This window comes from Mustela putorius, unplaced genomic scaffold, assembly GCF_011764305.1.
Source record: "Mustela putorius furo isolate JIRA1106 unplaced genomic scaffold, ASM1176430v1.1 tig00000166_pilon_pilon_pilon, whole genome shotgun sequence".
Classification (NCBI taxonomy): domain Eukaryota; kingdom Metazoa; phylum Chordata; class Mammalia; order Carnivora; family Mustelidae; genus Mustela; species Mustela putorius.
This window is the reverse complement of record NW_025421301.1, coordinates 1,577,389-1,591,547: the sequence shown is the minus strand read 5'-3', so window position 1 is coordinate 1,591,547 and position 14,159 is coordinate 1,577,389. Positions and strand designations below refer to the sequence as shown.

General features: G+C 38.5%; 1 long non-coding RNA gene across 1 annotated transcript; it reads right to left on the bottom strand.

The window, feature by feature from the left end:
* Window positions 1-558: 558 nt before the first annotated feature.
* LOC101691278 lies at window positions 559-13,707 on the bottom strand. Its single transcript, XR_200546.2, has 4 exons — window positions 13,639-13,707; window positions 13,307-13,396; window positions 11,506-11,573; window positions 559-635 (listed from the first exon to the last, which is right to left on the bottom strand). It is a non-coding gene; the product is annotated as an uncharacterized LOC101691278 (long non-coding RNA).
* Between the last annotated feature and the right edge of the window lie 452 nt (window positions 13,708-14,159).

Sequence of the window (14,159 nt, the reverse complement as noted above, 5' to 3'; positions counted from 1 at the left end):
AGGACCCATATGGCAAAGGTTGACTAGCTGCCCACCAGATCCATTTCCCTATCTTCTTGGGGTGACTGTGACATCCTTCCTTCCAGCTACATAAGATTATGTGACTCAATTCTGGCCAGAGGAATGTGGGGAGAAGCTGTGGCTACCAGACATGACCCATGAATACCTTCCAATCTCTCTTTTACCTTCACAGCTTCGCTGTCTCTTAATCCCAGGTCCATCTAGGAATCCATGTGTTCAAAAAGGCAGAGAATTTGTCAATCTGAGTCTCTGAATGACTGCAGGGAGCAGGATTTTCTGTTGCACATCAGATTCCATGTAAGCAAGAAATAATTTTCTATTGTGGTAAGCCACAGAGATGTCAAGATTTACTGGTATCACAGCCATTATAAGTTTATCCCATACAATAGACCACACTCAAAGGGAACCAGTCAATGGTTCACCTGGTGCCTGGTACACAGATGTTTGGTAAATTAAAACTATTACTATTATATAAAAATTGAAAAACATTATTTTATCTACCTTATATATACAAGCCTCTATGAGATTGTAACATACCATAATATAGGAAACGGACATGCAGTCATGTGGGATTCTGCTTTGCTATGGTCCACACGTTTCAGAATCCATTATTCCTGCAGGAAAATAAGTAAAAGTAAGTATAATTAGGGGTAATATCCAGCCCCTTCATGGTGCCCTGCATGTGTAAAATCTTAATAATTGCTTTTTCATTGTGCTGATGAAGATAATAATGAATGCCTCCCTTATGCCCCTCATTCCCTTGCCATTAAGTTGTGATCTGGTAACTTCTGCAATGGATTGTAGAGAAGCCAGATTAGATATGGTGCCGTGGTGAGGCAAGGAGCTTAACTGAAAGCAAGGACTCCAAACACATAAGAATAATTTTGTATTAGTGACAAAAAAAAAACAGTTGTTTTGGCTGTCATTTAAATTATGTCTCAGTATAATGCTCCAACATACAAAATAGTACATAAAGTAATAATTGTGCAAATGTCAAAATTCATAGCTTCTTTTCACTTCGGTATGACATTTTTGTCAAAAACCTGATGTACCTCTTTGAGGTTTAGTTGTGTTTAGATCTCTAACCTAAATTCACACAAAATGAAACATAAGTGTTAAATTGTCCATTCTTTTTTCAATGTATTACATTGGAAACATAATATAGAGTTGCCATCATTGTCTTAAAATACCATCACTGTATGTTCAAACAGTGTTATAAGACCATAGCTTTTTTGAACAGATGTCTTAAGTGTATTAACTAGATAAATGGGAAGATTATTTTGGATAAATCAAGGCTTTTCACTTAAAATAACAAAGCATAACAAAAGGACCCTGCAATGAGGCCATAAGAGGCCATTATTTACCATTCCTTGACATAAAAGTCAATTCCCCAAAGGGAAGTAATATACTATTGTTTGACTCTGTTACGATAAACATGTGTTACATTTTTGTGGTGTAAACTTTTTGTTAACATATAACACACACACTTAGAAAGCACACAAATCATAAAAGTGCAATTCAGTGAATTTTGCAAAGCCAATCCACCAGTGTAACCAATACTCAGATGGAACTATAGGACATCATCAGCCTCCCAGAAGCTTATACCTCCTTCCAGTCATTAACTCTTTGCCCCAAGGATAACAACTTACTCTGGCCTTTGCTTTTGTTTCTTTCTGAACTTTATGTAAGTGGTATTATGTAGTAGCTTTAATATATATTAACAGTTTTCCAAAGCGGTTGCTTCAAATTATACTACTGTCAATCATGTATGAGAGTTCCAGTTGTTCCCATCCTCACCAGGACTAGACAGTATTCATGTACTACTTTTTTAATAATTATAAAACTGTCTCAATTCAGAGGAGAAAATATGAAGTCTAGACCATTATGAGAAAAAAAATCAGTAAAAAATCACACATAAGACTCCAACTATTTTATTTAAATTTTTAATTTTTTTATTATGAATATGTTTTTACATACACAAAATTAGAGAATATCACTTATGCTTAATAATAGTTAATATTGGGGCACCTGGGTGGCTCAGTGGGTTAAGTCTCTGTCTTCGGCTCAGGTCTTGATCTCAGGGTCCTTGGATCAAGCCCCACATCTCAGGCTCTCTGCTCAGCAGGGAGCCTGCTTCCCCCTCTCTCTCTGCCTGCCTCTTTGCCTACTTGTGATCTCTGTCTGTCAAATAAATAAATAAGATCTTTTAAAAAAATAAAAAATAATAGTTCATATTCTTCCAGAATGCTCCACAAAACTTTTTTTGTTAGCTCAAGTGTTAAATTACAGATGTCAAGACATTTCAATCTAAACATTTTAGTATGCATTTCTAAAAAGGAGGAATATTTTCCTATATAACCACAATAATGTTATGACATCTAACAAAATTTATAATTCCCTTATAACATCTATTATATAACCTCTATTCAAACTTTCCCTATTTTTCCAAAACATATTTTTGACAGCTGGCTTATTTAAACCAAGCTTTACACAACAACCAACATTCCATTTGGTTGTTAGGGTTCTGAACTCACGCTCCACTCCTCTTTTTTAACGACATGGACTTGTTGAGTGAACAAGGCCAATTGTCCTGTAGGATATCCAAGTTCTCGATTTACCTCCTTGTGTTCCCACAGTCTGATTAAATTTGCTTTTCTACCCCATGTATATCTTGTAAACTCAGAGCTAGATCAAGTATACTTCATGGAGGGGCAATGACCTTCACATTGCTTCACCCCAGGGGGCAGACACCATCTGGTGTCTCACTATTAGCAATGCTAAGACTGATTACTGGGTTAAGAGGGTGACCCTTAGACATTTCCATTGTAAAATTAACCTATTTATCCTTCCAATCTTTAATTTATCTGGGAAATTATTCCAACTATTTTAAAATTAAGAATAAAAGTTATTTTTAAGGAATACTAAGATATAAAGTATATCCTTGCAAAAGCGTCAGGGAAGGTTTATCCACAACTTCCTGAACTTCCACCTCTTTGACTCCTCTTTTTCTTCTTCCCCAACACATCTTATGCTTACTTACTTACTCCTTACTTCCAAGGTATATTGCGATGCTAGACAGAAGATGACAATTGAAGAAGAAAGTTATACTGGAAGATTCCTGGCTCTAAACTCCTATATCCAACTTACACAAATTGGAGAAAGACTATGAAAAATCTTTTGCATTCGTTGCCTGTGCAGTGGCCTCCATTCTCAAGATGTTTTACAAACATTGGCTGTTAGAGCAACTGTTTTATCCACCTTCAACAATGTTCTCTAAAAACAATTTATTCTACAGATGTGGAATAAGCTGTTACCTATTAAAAGTAGTTATTATAATTAGTCCCACAAGAATATCACATCTGATGAGACTAATAATAATACAAGACATAATATCATAAAGAGGACTGGGTTTTCTGTTTTGTTTTGTTGGTTTGTTTGTTCTTTTCTTAGTATTTGTTTCAATAGTCTGGAAGAAGCCATAACAAGGCAAGACTGATTCTGCCAGTCTACATGAGCTGCACAATTACTCTGAATATTAGTCTCTTCAATGCACTGTGTCAATCCCTGATGTTGTTTTATTGTCCCATGAGACATATTCCTGTGTCTCAAGGGTGGGAAAGTACTAGAAGAATATTAAGCCCAGAATATGAAGGATGGACATTCACCATGTGCTGAGCAGCCTGGAAGTTATTGTTTAATATTAATTTATTAGAAGATTGCTGAGCCAAAAGGACATAATATCCATTATGTAAATGTTCAGTCATGGACACTGTGCCCCAATACTTATTAACTCCAGGCTGAATGTTGAATGCCGTGTATCCCAAACTAAGGACGTTCAAATAGACAAGTACTTTGTCATGAAAAAGCAAGACCATTCAGTAAGGAGTACATTATGTCCTACAAATGAGAGAGTGCTTTTTTTCTTGAACAATATTAAAGGCTCAAGCTGGAAAAAAATGGGTGGTGGGGGAAGAAGCAAATAATGTGATAGAAAAGGAAGAGTGTGTCATTGCGACACATTAGCTCACATTTTGTCCTGCCTCTATTTCAACAAATGGCCTGAAGGTGCAGTGCAATTTTATGTGCCAAGAGCTTGTGATTATACTTTGCAAGTCTTTCAAGGTTTCAGAAGAGGAACTTTACTCTGTAATGTTGTGCCTGACAACAGGTGACTCATAAAATTCATTAATTTATCTGCTCACCTTAGCATTTTCAAAAATGAATTTGTGACTCTGTGATGCAGTTTTTTGTGGAGCCTTGAGTTTTGTACTGTTGACCTGACAACCTTTTATATATGGTATCCTGCAGAGAAAAGGATTTTTCTATTTTATGAGTCTTTCTGTGACTCTGAGAGAGTCCCTGTCACTCAGAATTCTCTTCGTTCTTTCAGAAACATACAGATCCTTTAAATGACTGCAGTGGCTAGGAGTTCTTGCCGCATTTCTCATACCGAAGGTTTCTCTTTCTTTTCAGATCCTAGCAGATTTTAGCTGCTATGAAATTGTTGTTGAATGGATATGTGAAAAAACAAATTGTTGTAGCATGTCGATAAGGGCATGTGTTTGGGGCAAATCTTGCAGCTTGGGTGATGAGACTGGATTTGGCCATCTTATCCATTTCTTGAGCAGCTGAAACTATTTCATCCTTCTAATGACAATTTTCTGTGTTGGTGGGGTAGGACATATAAGTAGAGTGACCTAAGGGAGTGGTCTCTATAACTGAGTTCTTCTGCTCTTATAAGGAATCACTTCACATGTGTGAATCTTCTATGGGCTCAACATGCTTTCAGAAAACATGCAGCAACATGTGACCTAACAGGAGAGGGTGGGTGTGAGAATTTTTGTTGGTGAAGGAGTTGATGACAGACACAGCAGCTAGCTTTGTGACTTTGTTTCTCACATATTTTCCAGAGAGGAGACTCCTGTCCCCAAAACATGGTCCAAGACACTTGCTGTTTTGTCACTTGAAGACAACTGACTTCCTTTAGTCTGCAAACTCCCGTAGCTCCATCTTTTACTTCTGGGAGAAACTCTTTCCTATAACTTTCCACTGTATCTCTCCCAGTCTGGCTGCCTCTTGGTTTTGCTGAGAGCCATTCCAAACATCTGCCACAGTTCACACCAGACCTTTTGGTCCTGGTCAGCTCTCTACTTTCCAGACGACAGATTGGCCAGCATGGGAGATAATGACCATCTCAGGAAGAAGCTACACTGTCCCAATGTACCCTGCTTGGGATGTCATTCTTACATTTCACAAATCTCGGCGTGCCATCCACTCTGCTACACGTGACCACATCACTGGATGCCATCGCCCGCTGGGCCTGCCATCCCTTGATCAGTAACACTCTAGGAGCTCCACAGTGAAAAGTGTGCTCACCTCTTCAGGCCCCTTTGGGCCCTACCGGTCAGTATTGCAGGGGTGTTGGATTATGTGTTAGTTCTGTCCTTCAGGACTTGGATGTGACTATAATAAAATCACCATGCTCTGGACATCAGTCTTCCAGAAGCAGGCAGGAGGAGAGGAAAGAATGTAAATAAAGAGCCCTGGATACACAAAAATAAATGATGAATTTGAAAACCACAGATCTAAATATGATATTTTTAAAAATAACACTGGGGTGCCTGGGTGGCTCAGTGAGTTAAGCCTCTGCCTTCAGCTCAGGTCATGATCCCAGGGTCCTGGGATCGAGTCCCGCATCGGGCTCTCTGCTCAGTGGGGAGCCTGCTTCCTCCTCTCTCTCTGCCTGCTTCTCTGCCTACTTGTGATCTCTGTCAAATAAAATGAATAAAATCTTAAAAAAAAAAAATAACATTGCACAGAAAAAGAGAAACCTCTTGACCAAGGTCTCTAAAAAGTGAATCCTTTGATGTGAGCCCAGAAGTAGAGATAGGAGAGATGGAAGAGAAGCAAGCAGGGGGACAAAATGGGCAAAAAAAATCAATGGAAATGAGAGTAAAAGGAGTAGTGACATGGTAAGAAGAGGTGATGGAGGCAGTGAGAAGGGCCCTTCGGGCCACTGGGAGAATCAGAGCAAATGGGTGGGGAGGGACAGTGAGGGGCTACTTGGGCTCAGTCTTGAAGTCTTTGAGCAGAGAGCCTGGACAATCTGCTACTTCCGTAGAAGGCCTGAAAATGTATCTCTACTTTACAGCATAGAAAAAATAAATTCCACATAGATTAGGGAATCCATTTAATCTATTTAATGTGAAAGACAAAACTTGAAACTTTGGAGTAAAATATGGGATAAAATTTTTATGACTTCAGGGCAGGGAAGGACTTCTTAAACAAGTTATAAAAAGTGTGGACCACTTACAGGAAAAGATTGATGTTTGGTTTCACCGAAGTTAAGAATTTCTGTTACTTGAAAGATATCAAGAAAGGAGGGTGGAAAGATAAGCCACCAACCAGAAGAAGGTATTTACAACACGTATAAGTAAAGATGTTGTTCAAAATAGTTAACAAGTGGGACGCCTGGGTGGCTCAGTGGGTTAAAGCCTCTGCTTTCGGCTCAGGTTATTGATCCCAGGGTCCTGGGATCGAGCCCCACAACGGGGTCTCTGCTCAGTGGGGAGCCTGCTTCTTCCTCTCTCTCTCTCTCTGCCTGCCTCTCTGCCTACTTGTGATTTCTGTCTGTCAAATAAATAAATTTAAAAAAATAGTTAACAAGTATAACGTAGGCATCACAAATTAAAATGCATGTCAACCATAAACTGCTATTAAAACAGCATCAGTGTACTCCAGCCGATATCACTATATATTACGAAGGATAAACAGCCACACTATCAAAACACACACATACACACACACACACAACTTGACATTACCTAGTATACTGGGATATGCACAGTATTTCTGCTCCGCTAACAACCCTGGAAACATTTTTGCTCATGTCTACCAGGGCACTGTACAAAACTGTCCTTTAAAGCATTGATTGTAAGAGAAAAATAGAAACAATTCAAATACCCCTTGATATTAAAATGGGTAAATAACTCATGGTATTATATATTTATACAGTGGAAGTTCTCATATGACAGTGAAAATGAATGAACTGTATCTGTATGCATGAGTCTCAACAACGTATCATTGAATGAAAAAGTAAGCCATAGAAGAATCTATACATTCATTCCATTTATATAAAATAGAAAGCAGTGAAAACCAAATAATAACTCTTTAGAGACACATGCAAAAAACAGTAAAACTTAGGTCAAGGAATAACTGGGATAGTGCCTAACTCTAGGGAGAACAGCATAGGGAAGGAGTCATTAAGAGCTGGGAGCGGCACACAAAGCAACCCACAAACTGCATGGAAAGACAGGGTGTTCTATTATTATTCAAATATACATGTGTGCTATTATGCAAATATATACACAAATATGCAAATATGCATACATGTACTTTAGAATGTCTGCATTTAAAATTGTCCACATTTTTTTTAGATTTATTTATTTATTTGATGAGAGGGAGGGGCAGAGGGAGATGGACAGAATCTTTTAAGCAGACTCTCTACTGAGTAAGGAGCCCTACACAAGGCTCGATTCCATGACCCATGAGATCATGACCTGAACTGAAACCAAGAGCTGGACGCTCAGCAAATTGAGTCACTCAGGTACCCCCAGAATTGCTCATATTTTGAAAATTAAAAAAAAAAAAGCCAGGGGCTTCTGGGTGATTCAGTGGGCTAAGTGGCTGCCTTCCACGCAGGTCATCATCCCAGTGTCCTGGGATCAAGCTCCGCTTTGGGCTCCCTGCTCCGGAGGGCCTGCTTCTCCCTCTCCCTGTGCCTGCTGTTCTACCTGCTTGTGCCCTCTATCTCTCTGTCAAATAAATAAATAAAATATTTTTTATGTAAATATTTTTTTATTTATAAAAAAATGTAAATATTTTTATGTAAATATTTTTATGTAAATATTTTTTTATTTATAAAAAAATATTTACATAAAAAAATAAAAGGGTGGTCATAGAAATGTAGATACAGTGGGAAATATTAGCCTGTCAGAGGATCAGCATAAAAATACGAGCAGTCTACATATTCACTGACTTCAGAATACTGACTACCTCTGAGAAGCGGGGGATAACAGGATAGGGATAGGTACAAAATGGGCTTTACCTGCATCTGAAAGATCTTCTTTCTTTAGTAAATCTAGATTTATATCTAGATTAATGCTTTTTGCATTATTTCCTGTAATTTTCTTTATGTTTTGATTAAAAAAAAGGGGAGTTCCATATTTAATAAAAGCCAAGGTGGTGATGTTCTAGCAATTGAATGGTTAAGTCTCAATGATTTGGAAACCTCACCTATCTGGTATGAGGTAATCAAGAGAACAGGAAGAAGTGGTCCCTGGGTTAAGGGTCTGCTTTCAGCTCAGGTCATGATCCCAGACCCCTGCTCCCTGCTTTTCCCTCTTATCCCCGTCCCTGCTCAGTGCTCACTTGTCTCACTCACGCTCTCTGTTGCTATCTTTCTCTCTCTCTCTCACTCTCTCTCCCTCTCTCAAATAAGTAAAACCTTAAAAAAAAAAAAAAAAAAAGAGAGAGAGCAGGAAGAACGTAACAAAGTGTAGGGAGATAAAAGGGTAGTTCTATGGGGAATCTCCTTGAAATGTAAAACATATTTCATCATCCCATACCTAGAGGGCTTAATTTAAATAAAATTACAATTGATTGAATTTAAGAATTTTATTTGTTTTACACATATTCTCTTGATCCAGACACGCAAGCAAACATGGACATCATTTAAAAATCTAACTTGCATTATTAGTTAAAATATGGCCCCGTTATCTAAAGTTTGCTTTATAGCTAATCATTTTTATTATAATTTTGTTATAATTTAAGACTAAAAAGTTTTAAATTTTATTAAAACTTGTTTTTTCTATGTTTTACATAAAGAAAATAACTTTTAGCTTTGTGCATTGGGTGATTTTAGTATTTAATGCATGCAACTATATAATAATATTTTTAAGACTAGAATTTCTGCATTTAAAATTAACATTCCCAACTTTATGAAAAAATTTAACACATTTGTTGAAAACTAACATAATTATTTTTAACTTAATTTAATTCAAATTCCTAGTCTTGAACACTCCATGCTTTTATGAGACATTTTAGGTTAAATTATTTTCAATTAACTTGATAAATCTATTAAAAATTTGAAATTAGCTTTAATGCTCAAGTAAGTTTACTTTCCAGTAGATGACATTTTTAATCTTTTTGTATTCAAACATGGAGTAAACTGACTTAATATAAGACACTCAAATTGCAAATTGATTTATTAAGTATAAAATTAACACTTACTGTGTATCTATTAAAATCAGCTTAAAAATCTGTAAGGCAATTATTTTTGAATTATCATAAATTGAATAAAAACAAGTAGACTCATGCCTAGAAACATCCTTACAATAATGTTTTCACTACCTTGCAAAAATTGGGTAAAGACAAATAAAGCTACTTGTATTGCTCTACTACTAAACTAGTATGCTTAAATTCTAGTTTTGATCTAGAATGGGGAGAAAGTTTGTAATGCTCTAAAGATTTGAATAAATTCATTTTGAATTTCTTTAAAGTATTAGATTAATACTTTGGAACTGATCTACAACCACCAACATGCTAAAAGCATATGCTACACCATGAAATACTTCCATTTTAGTGTGCATATGATTTTCTTTTCACATTAACAAGACATAGACCATTTGCAATGGAGTGGCATTGTTATATTTCTTTTTTTTACATATTATTATGATAAAAAGGCAATGATCACTATGTTCTCAATTTTTCATTACCAGACAGGTAATTTTACTCCTGCATTCAAGCATTATGTCTCTTCCAGGAGTGTTGAAAAACTATCGTGTTGTAACTGCCTTTCATTCTTACTAAGTCTGGCATTTGGAAACTCCAGACTATACTGTAAATGAAGCTAATATCAAATGCAGAATCAATTCTCTATAGAAAAAGATTGATATCTGGGACAAGAGAAAGAACGAAGACCTACTGTATGGAAATTAAAACAGCCTCTCAAAAACTCAGCAGTGAAACAGCTCCAATTACATTCCCAGCAGAAACAGCACGAATGGCTCCTGGCTCACAAAGAAAATCAATCCAAGAAGATGTGTTGATTTACATAACTGATATGACTGAAAAATGGGCACAGGGAGAACATAGCTTTCAACACACAAAAAGGCAGGTGAAAAATTCGATTTGTACCAGGAGATGCATAACAGGAGAAAGAGCCCTTCTGAATGAGCGTGCCCACGAAAGGGACGTGTGTCGGGAGTGAGGGCAAGGACAGCTTTGCCCGAGTCCTAGCCCGAGAGCGGCTCCAAGAAACCTCCCCTGAAAACGATGCTTTAAGCGGGATTTGATAAGTTTCATAGCGACCACCCAGAGGTGATCATGAACTTGTAAAGAAAGTCTGTCATTTAGTGCTGGCTTATCACAGTCTCTACACTAAGTGTTATGCAATTTCCCATTCCTCCAGCAGATTGAAAAAGCACACTTTGATGTACCTTTTATTAATTTCACTGGCTTTTAAATTGTCCGAACTGTGGATGCCTGCTATAATGTATCAGCCTGTTCATTACAGTTCTTGTCTATTCACAGTTTCCAGAGAATGAATGAAATAGCCTAGAAATTGAAATCTGTACAATTGTTAAATTACCCATTAGGACAGGGACATACATGCAGCGTGCTTGCGATTCCAGGGAACAGTAAAGCTGAACTGCATTTTTTGACGTCATACAACGCATCCCTACATTTCCAAAAATCCCAAGGAGCATATAATGACACTTACAACACCCTTTTACCACTATGTTTTAGTTACCTTTTTCCGTGTCTCCTTGATAAGGGGGAAAGGGTAAGAGGTGATGGCAATCAGAGTTGGTGAAGACTGTCACTTCCAACACAGCATCCCTCTCTCTGTCACATACACTGTCACTGGTCGACCCAAAGCCACCACCTCTAACTGCTTCATAAAACCTCAGGATGAGGAGAAGAAGTGCCCACACTTTAGAAATGAAGCCAAGCCCCACGTCCATAGACCACATCCTCATAGCATGATAAAGATGGCTCTGCGTTTTTCGGACTTGGGTTCAAGTCCCAGCCCCAGCACGCACCAGGTGTATGGCCTTAGATAAATTGCCCAGTCTCCCTAAGACTGGCTTATCCTCCTCCCCCAAAAGGCAAAATAACCAACATCCATTTCAGGGTTTCTCAACCTCAGCACTACTGACTTGGGGGACAGCTGATTTTCTGTGGTGGGAGCTGTCTTGGTCATCACAGGGTGTTTAGCAGTATCTGTGGCTTCCATTCACTTGATGCCAATAACGTCCCTCCCCACACCCCCATCCCCCATCGCCCACCTCATTGTGACAATGAAAATATATCTCTGACATTGCCAAGTGTTCCCTGGAGGGTGGGGAGTGAACAACATCACCTTTGGTGGAGAACAATTGTGTTGTTTGCTATTTTGATGAATGAAAGTCAGGCACTTACCTAAAAGCTCTTCCAGTGTTAATTTATTGGTCCCAACAGAGAGGTAGGAACTGCTTTATCTGCATTTCCTGGGGCAGAAATGGAAGCACAGAGAAATTTAGTACGTTTCTGGAAGTTACACAGCTTTAGGGGCTGAGCATGGACAGCAAGCGGGTGTTTGGCTCTAACTGTGTACGCTTCACCTCTACTTTCTATTACCTACAGTCTGTCACAATGCCAGCCTTGCTGAGCTGTTGGGGACACTCAGAGACTCAAAGACTACAGGCTACTGCCATTGGTGTCGCTGTTGTCACCCTCAAGGGCACCACTCTTCCATTCTGCAAGGACAGGCTTTCTCCCAGAGATTCAGACCCGGCTACTGCCTGACCGCACCCCCAGCCTGTGCCTCAGGGGACAGTGGAGGCAGCAATTCTGTTGGACTTCCCCTCTCCAGCTGCTAATGCCCACTTCAGCGCCACCCTCTTGTAAGGATTCAGAGAAGTCAAAAGAAACTTCACATTCAGAAACTGAGATAGAACCAGTGGTTCTCTAGTTCAGCTTCTTGTGGTTATTAGAACCCACGGAACTCGACAGTAGCAACTGGTGCCGAGGCCCTCCCCCAGAGATTCTGGTTTAATCAGACTGGGGTGAGGCCTGCGTTTTAGGATTTTTTCAAAGCCCCCCATGTGGTTCTAATGTGCAGCCAAGTTTTGAAACCACTGAGCAAAGACATCCTTCCTGCAATAAACTTTTGTTCATCGTTTATTAATTATTATAGTTTACTGGATTAAATTGGGGTGTTATTTTATGTCTGTACAAGATAATTAACCTAAAATTTACTTGGTAAGAATAGCTATAATCACTGACAATTGCAAGTGTGCAGAAAGTAATGAATGCAGAAGGGAAGACTTAGGGTTCAGATTTGCTATTTTCATGAATGCCACCCAGAGACTTCTCCAATTCTAGGTGACTAGCCCTTGTTCTCTGGACAGAAACTCAGCAACACTGGACTAAAAGAGTTTACCAGGCCAAAAAAAAAAGAAGAAGAAGAAGAAGAAGAAGAAATGAAAAAAAAGAAAGAAAGAAAGAGAAAAAGAAATTAAAATAAAGTCTTTAATGTCTAAAAGTAAGGGATTGGCCAAATAACTACAGGTCATTTTATGCAACACCATGCTTCCCTCACAGTGATTGTTCAAGGTGAAATAAATATACTGACACAGGAAAATGCTCACAATATGTTATCCAGTGACAAAAGTGGTTTAAAAAAGAGTGTATTCACCAACGCCTGTATTCTTTCTAAGATAAAAATAAATATCCATAGAAAAAATATCTGGAAGGATGTACCCCCAAAACATTGAGTGGTAACTGCTAAATGGTGAGATTAAAAATCCTTTTTACTTCTTTTTTGCCTCTTGAGGTCTTTATAAACTTTCTAGAATACTTACGCATGACTTGTGTCATGAAAAATATAATTAAAAATAAAAATCTAACAGTCTTATTCTAATCTCCTGTTCATGAAAGCTTCCTTCCGGTCTATAATCTGACAGATGTAGGGCCTCTAACCCCAAACAAAAAGGCTATCCTGGCTGGCTTCAGGCCTCTAGCCTCAGGCCAGTTAAAACTCCTATAGGTTCTTAAACTGAATTTCTGCTACAGCTGGTATCGGTGTTTCACAAGTCAGTGAACCAGGGTGTAATCCCCAGCCTGCCCAGTGGGGCCTCCCTGGGATGCGGCCCTCAGCCAGTCAGGGAGCCTTACCCTGTCTCCCCACGAGCAGGACCCTACCAGGTGGTTTTTGCATGCGCTTTCATAGAGACCTCACCTCAACAGCTGTGCTCCTCCTTAGCCCATCTGAGGAGTCAGGCCACTTCTGCATGAAGCTGATTTTGAGCTAGAGTCCAGCTTTGCTCTCCTGTTAAAGGAAGTAGTAAAAATGGCTGAAGTCCTGTGTTGCTGGAAGCATATAGACACACTCGAGATCAGAAAGTGAGCTTTTGCATCAACAATCTTTTCTTTTGAAAGCAAGTGCCTAATAAAACCATAACGTCAACAAAGAGCTTTGCATGCAATAAATATTTGATGAATGAATAAATCAATGAATGAACAAATAAACATAATCAAAAGCTATCCATCTAGAATAAAAATGAATCTTACCTAGTGTGGGGCAGACCCCTCAGTGGGCCAGGCTTATCTTTTTTTGCGCTTTTCGATTCAGACTTTTTCACAGATGAGTGACACATGGCCCCTGCGGTTAGAAGCAATTCACAGACTCTTTGTACCAGAGTTCATATGATAAGCCATGTGAAAATACCTTCTGAATGAAAAAGAAAAAACCCTTTCTCTCATATACGTGCTTTTGTGGGATTTTTACATCCTTTTCAGAAGCCATTTTCTATGGTCTAATAGATTAACATGAATTCTGTCATAATACTGGTTTAGTCATCACATTCAGGAATTAGAAATATTTTCCGGAAATCATTTACTTCATCCTTAAAACCACTGCCCTCCCTGGCCCCCTTCCCTGTGAAGAGAACACCTAACCTATACTCATGAGGTCTGACTGAATCTCAAAGACTTCTAAGGAAGGAGATGCTATCGTTTTTTTAGTAACCTTTTCCGAAGTGTCATGTATCAAAGTGAAATTAAGGGATTATTAATTTGATCTCAGGTATTGG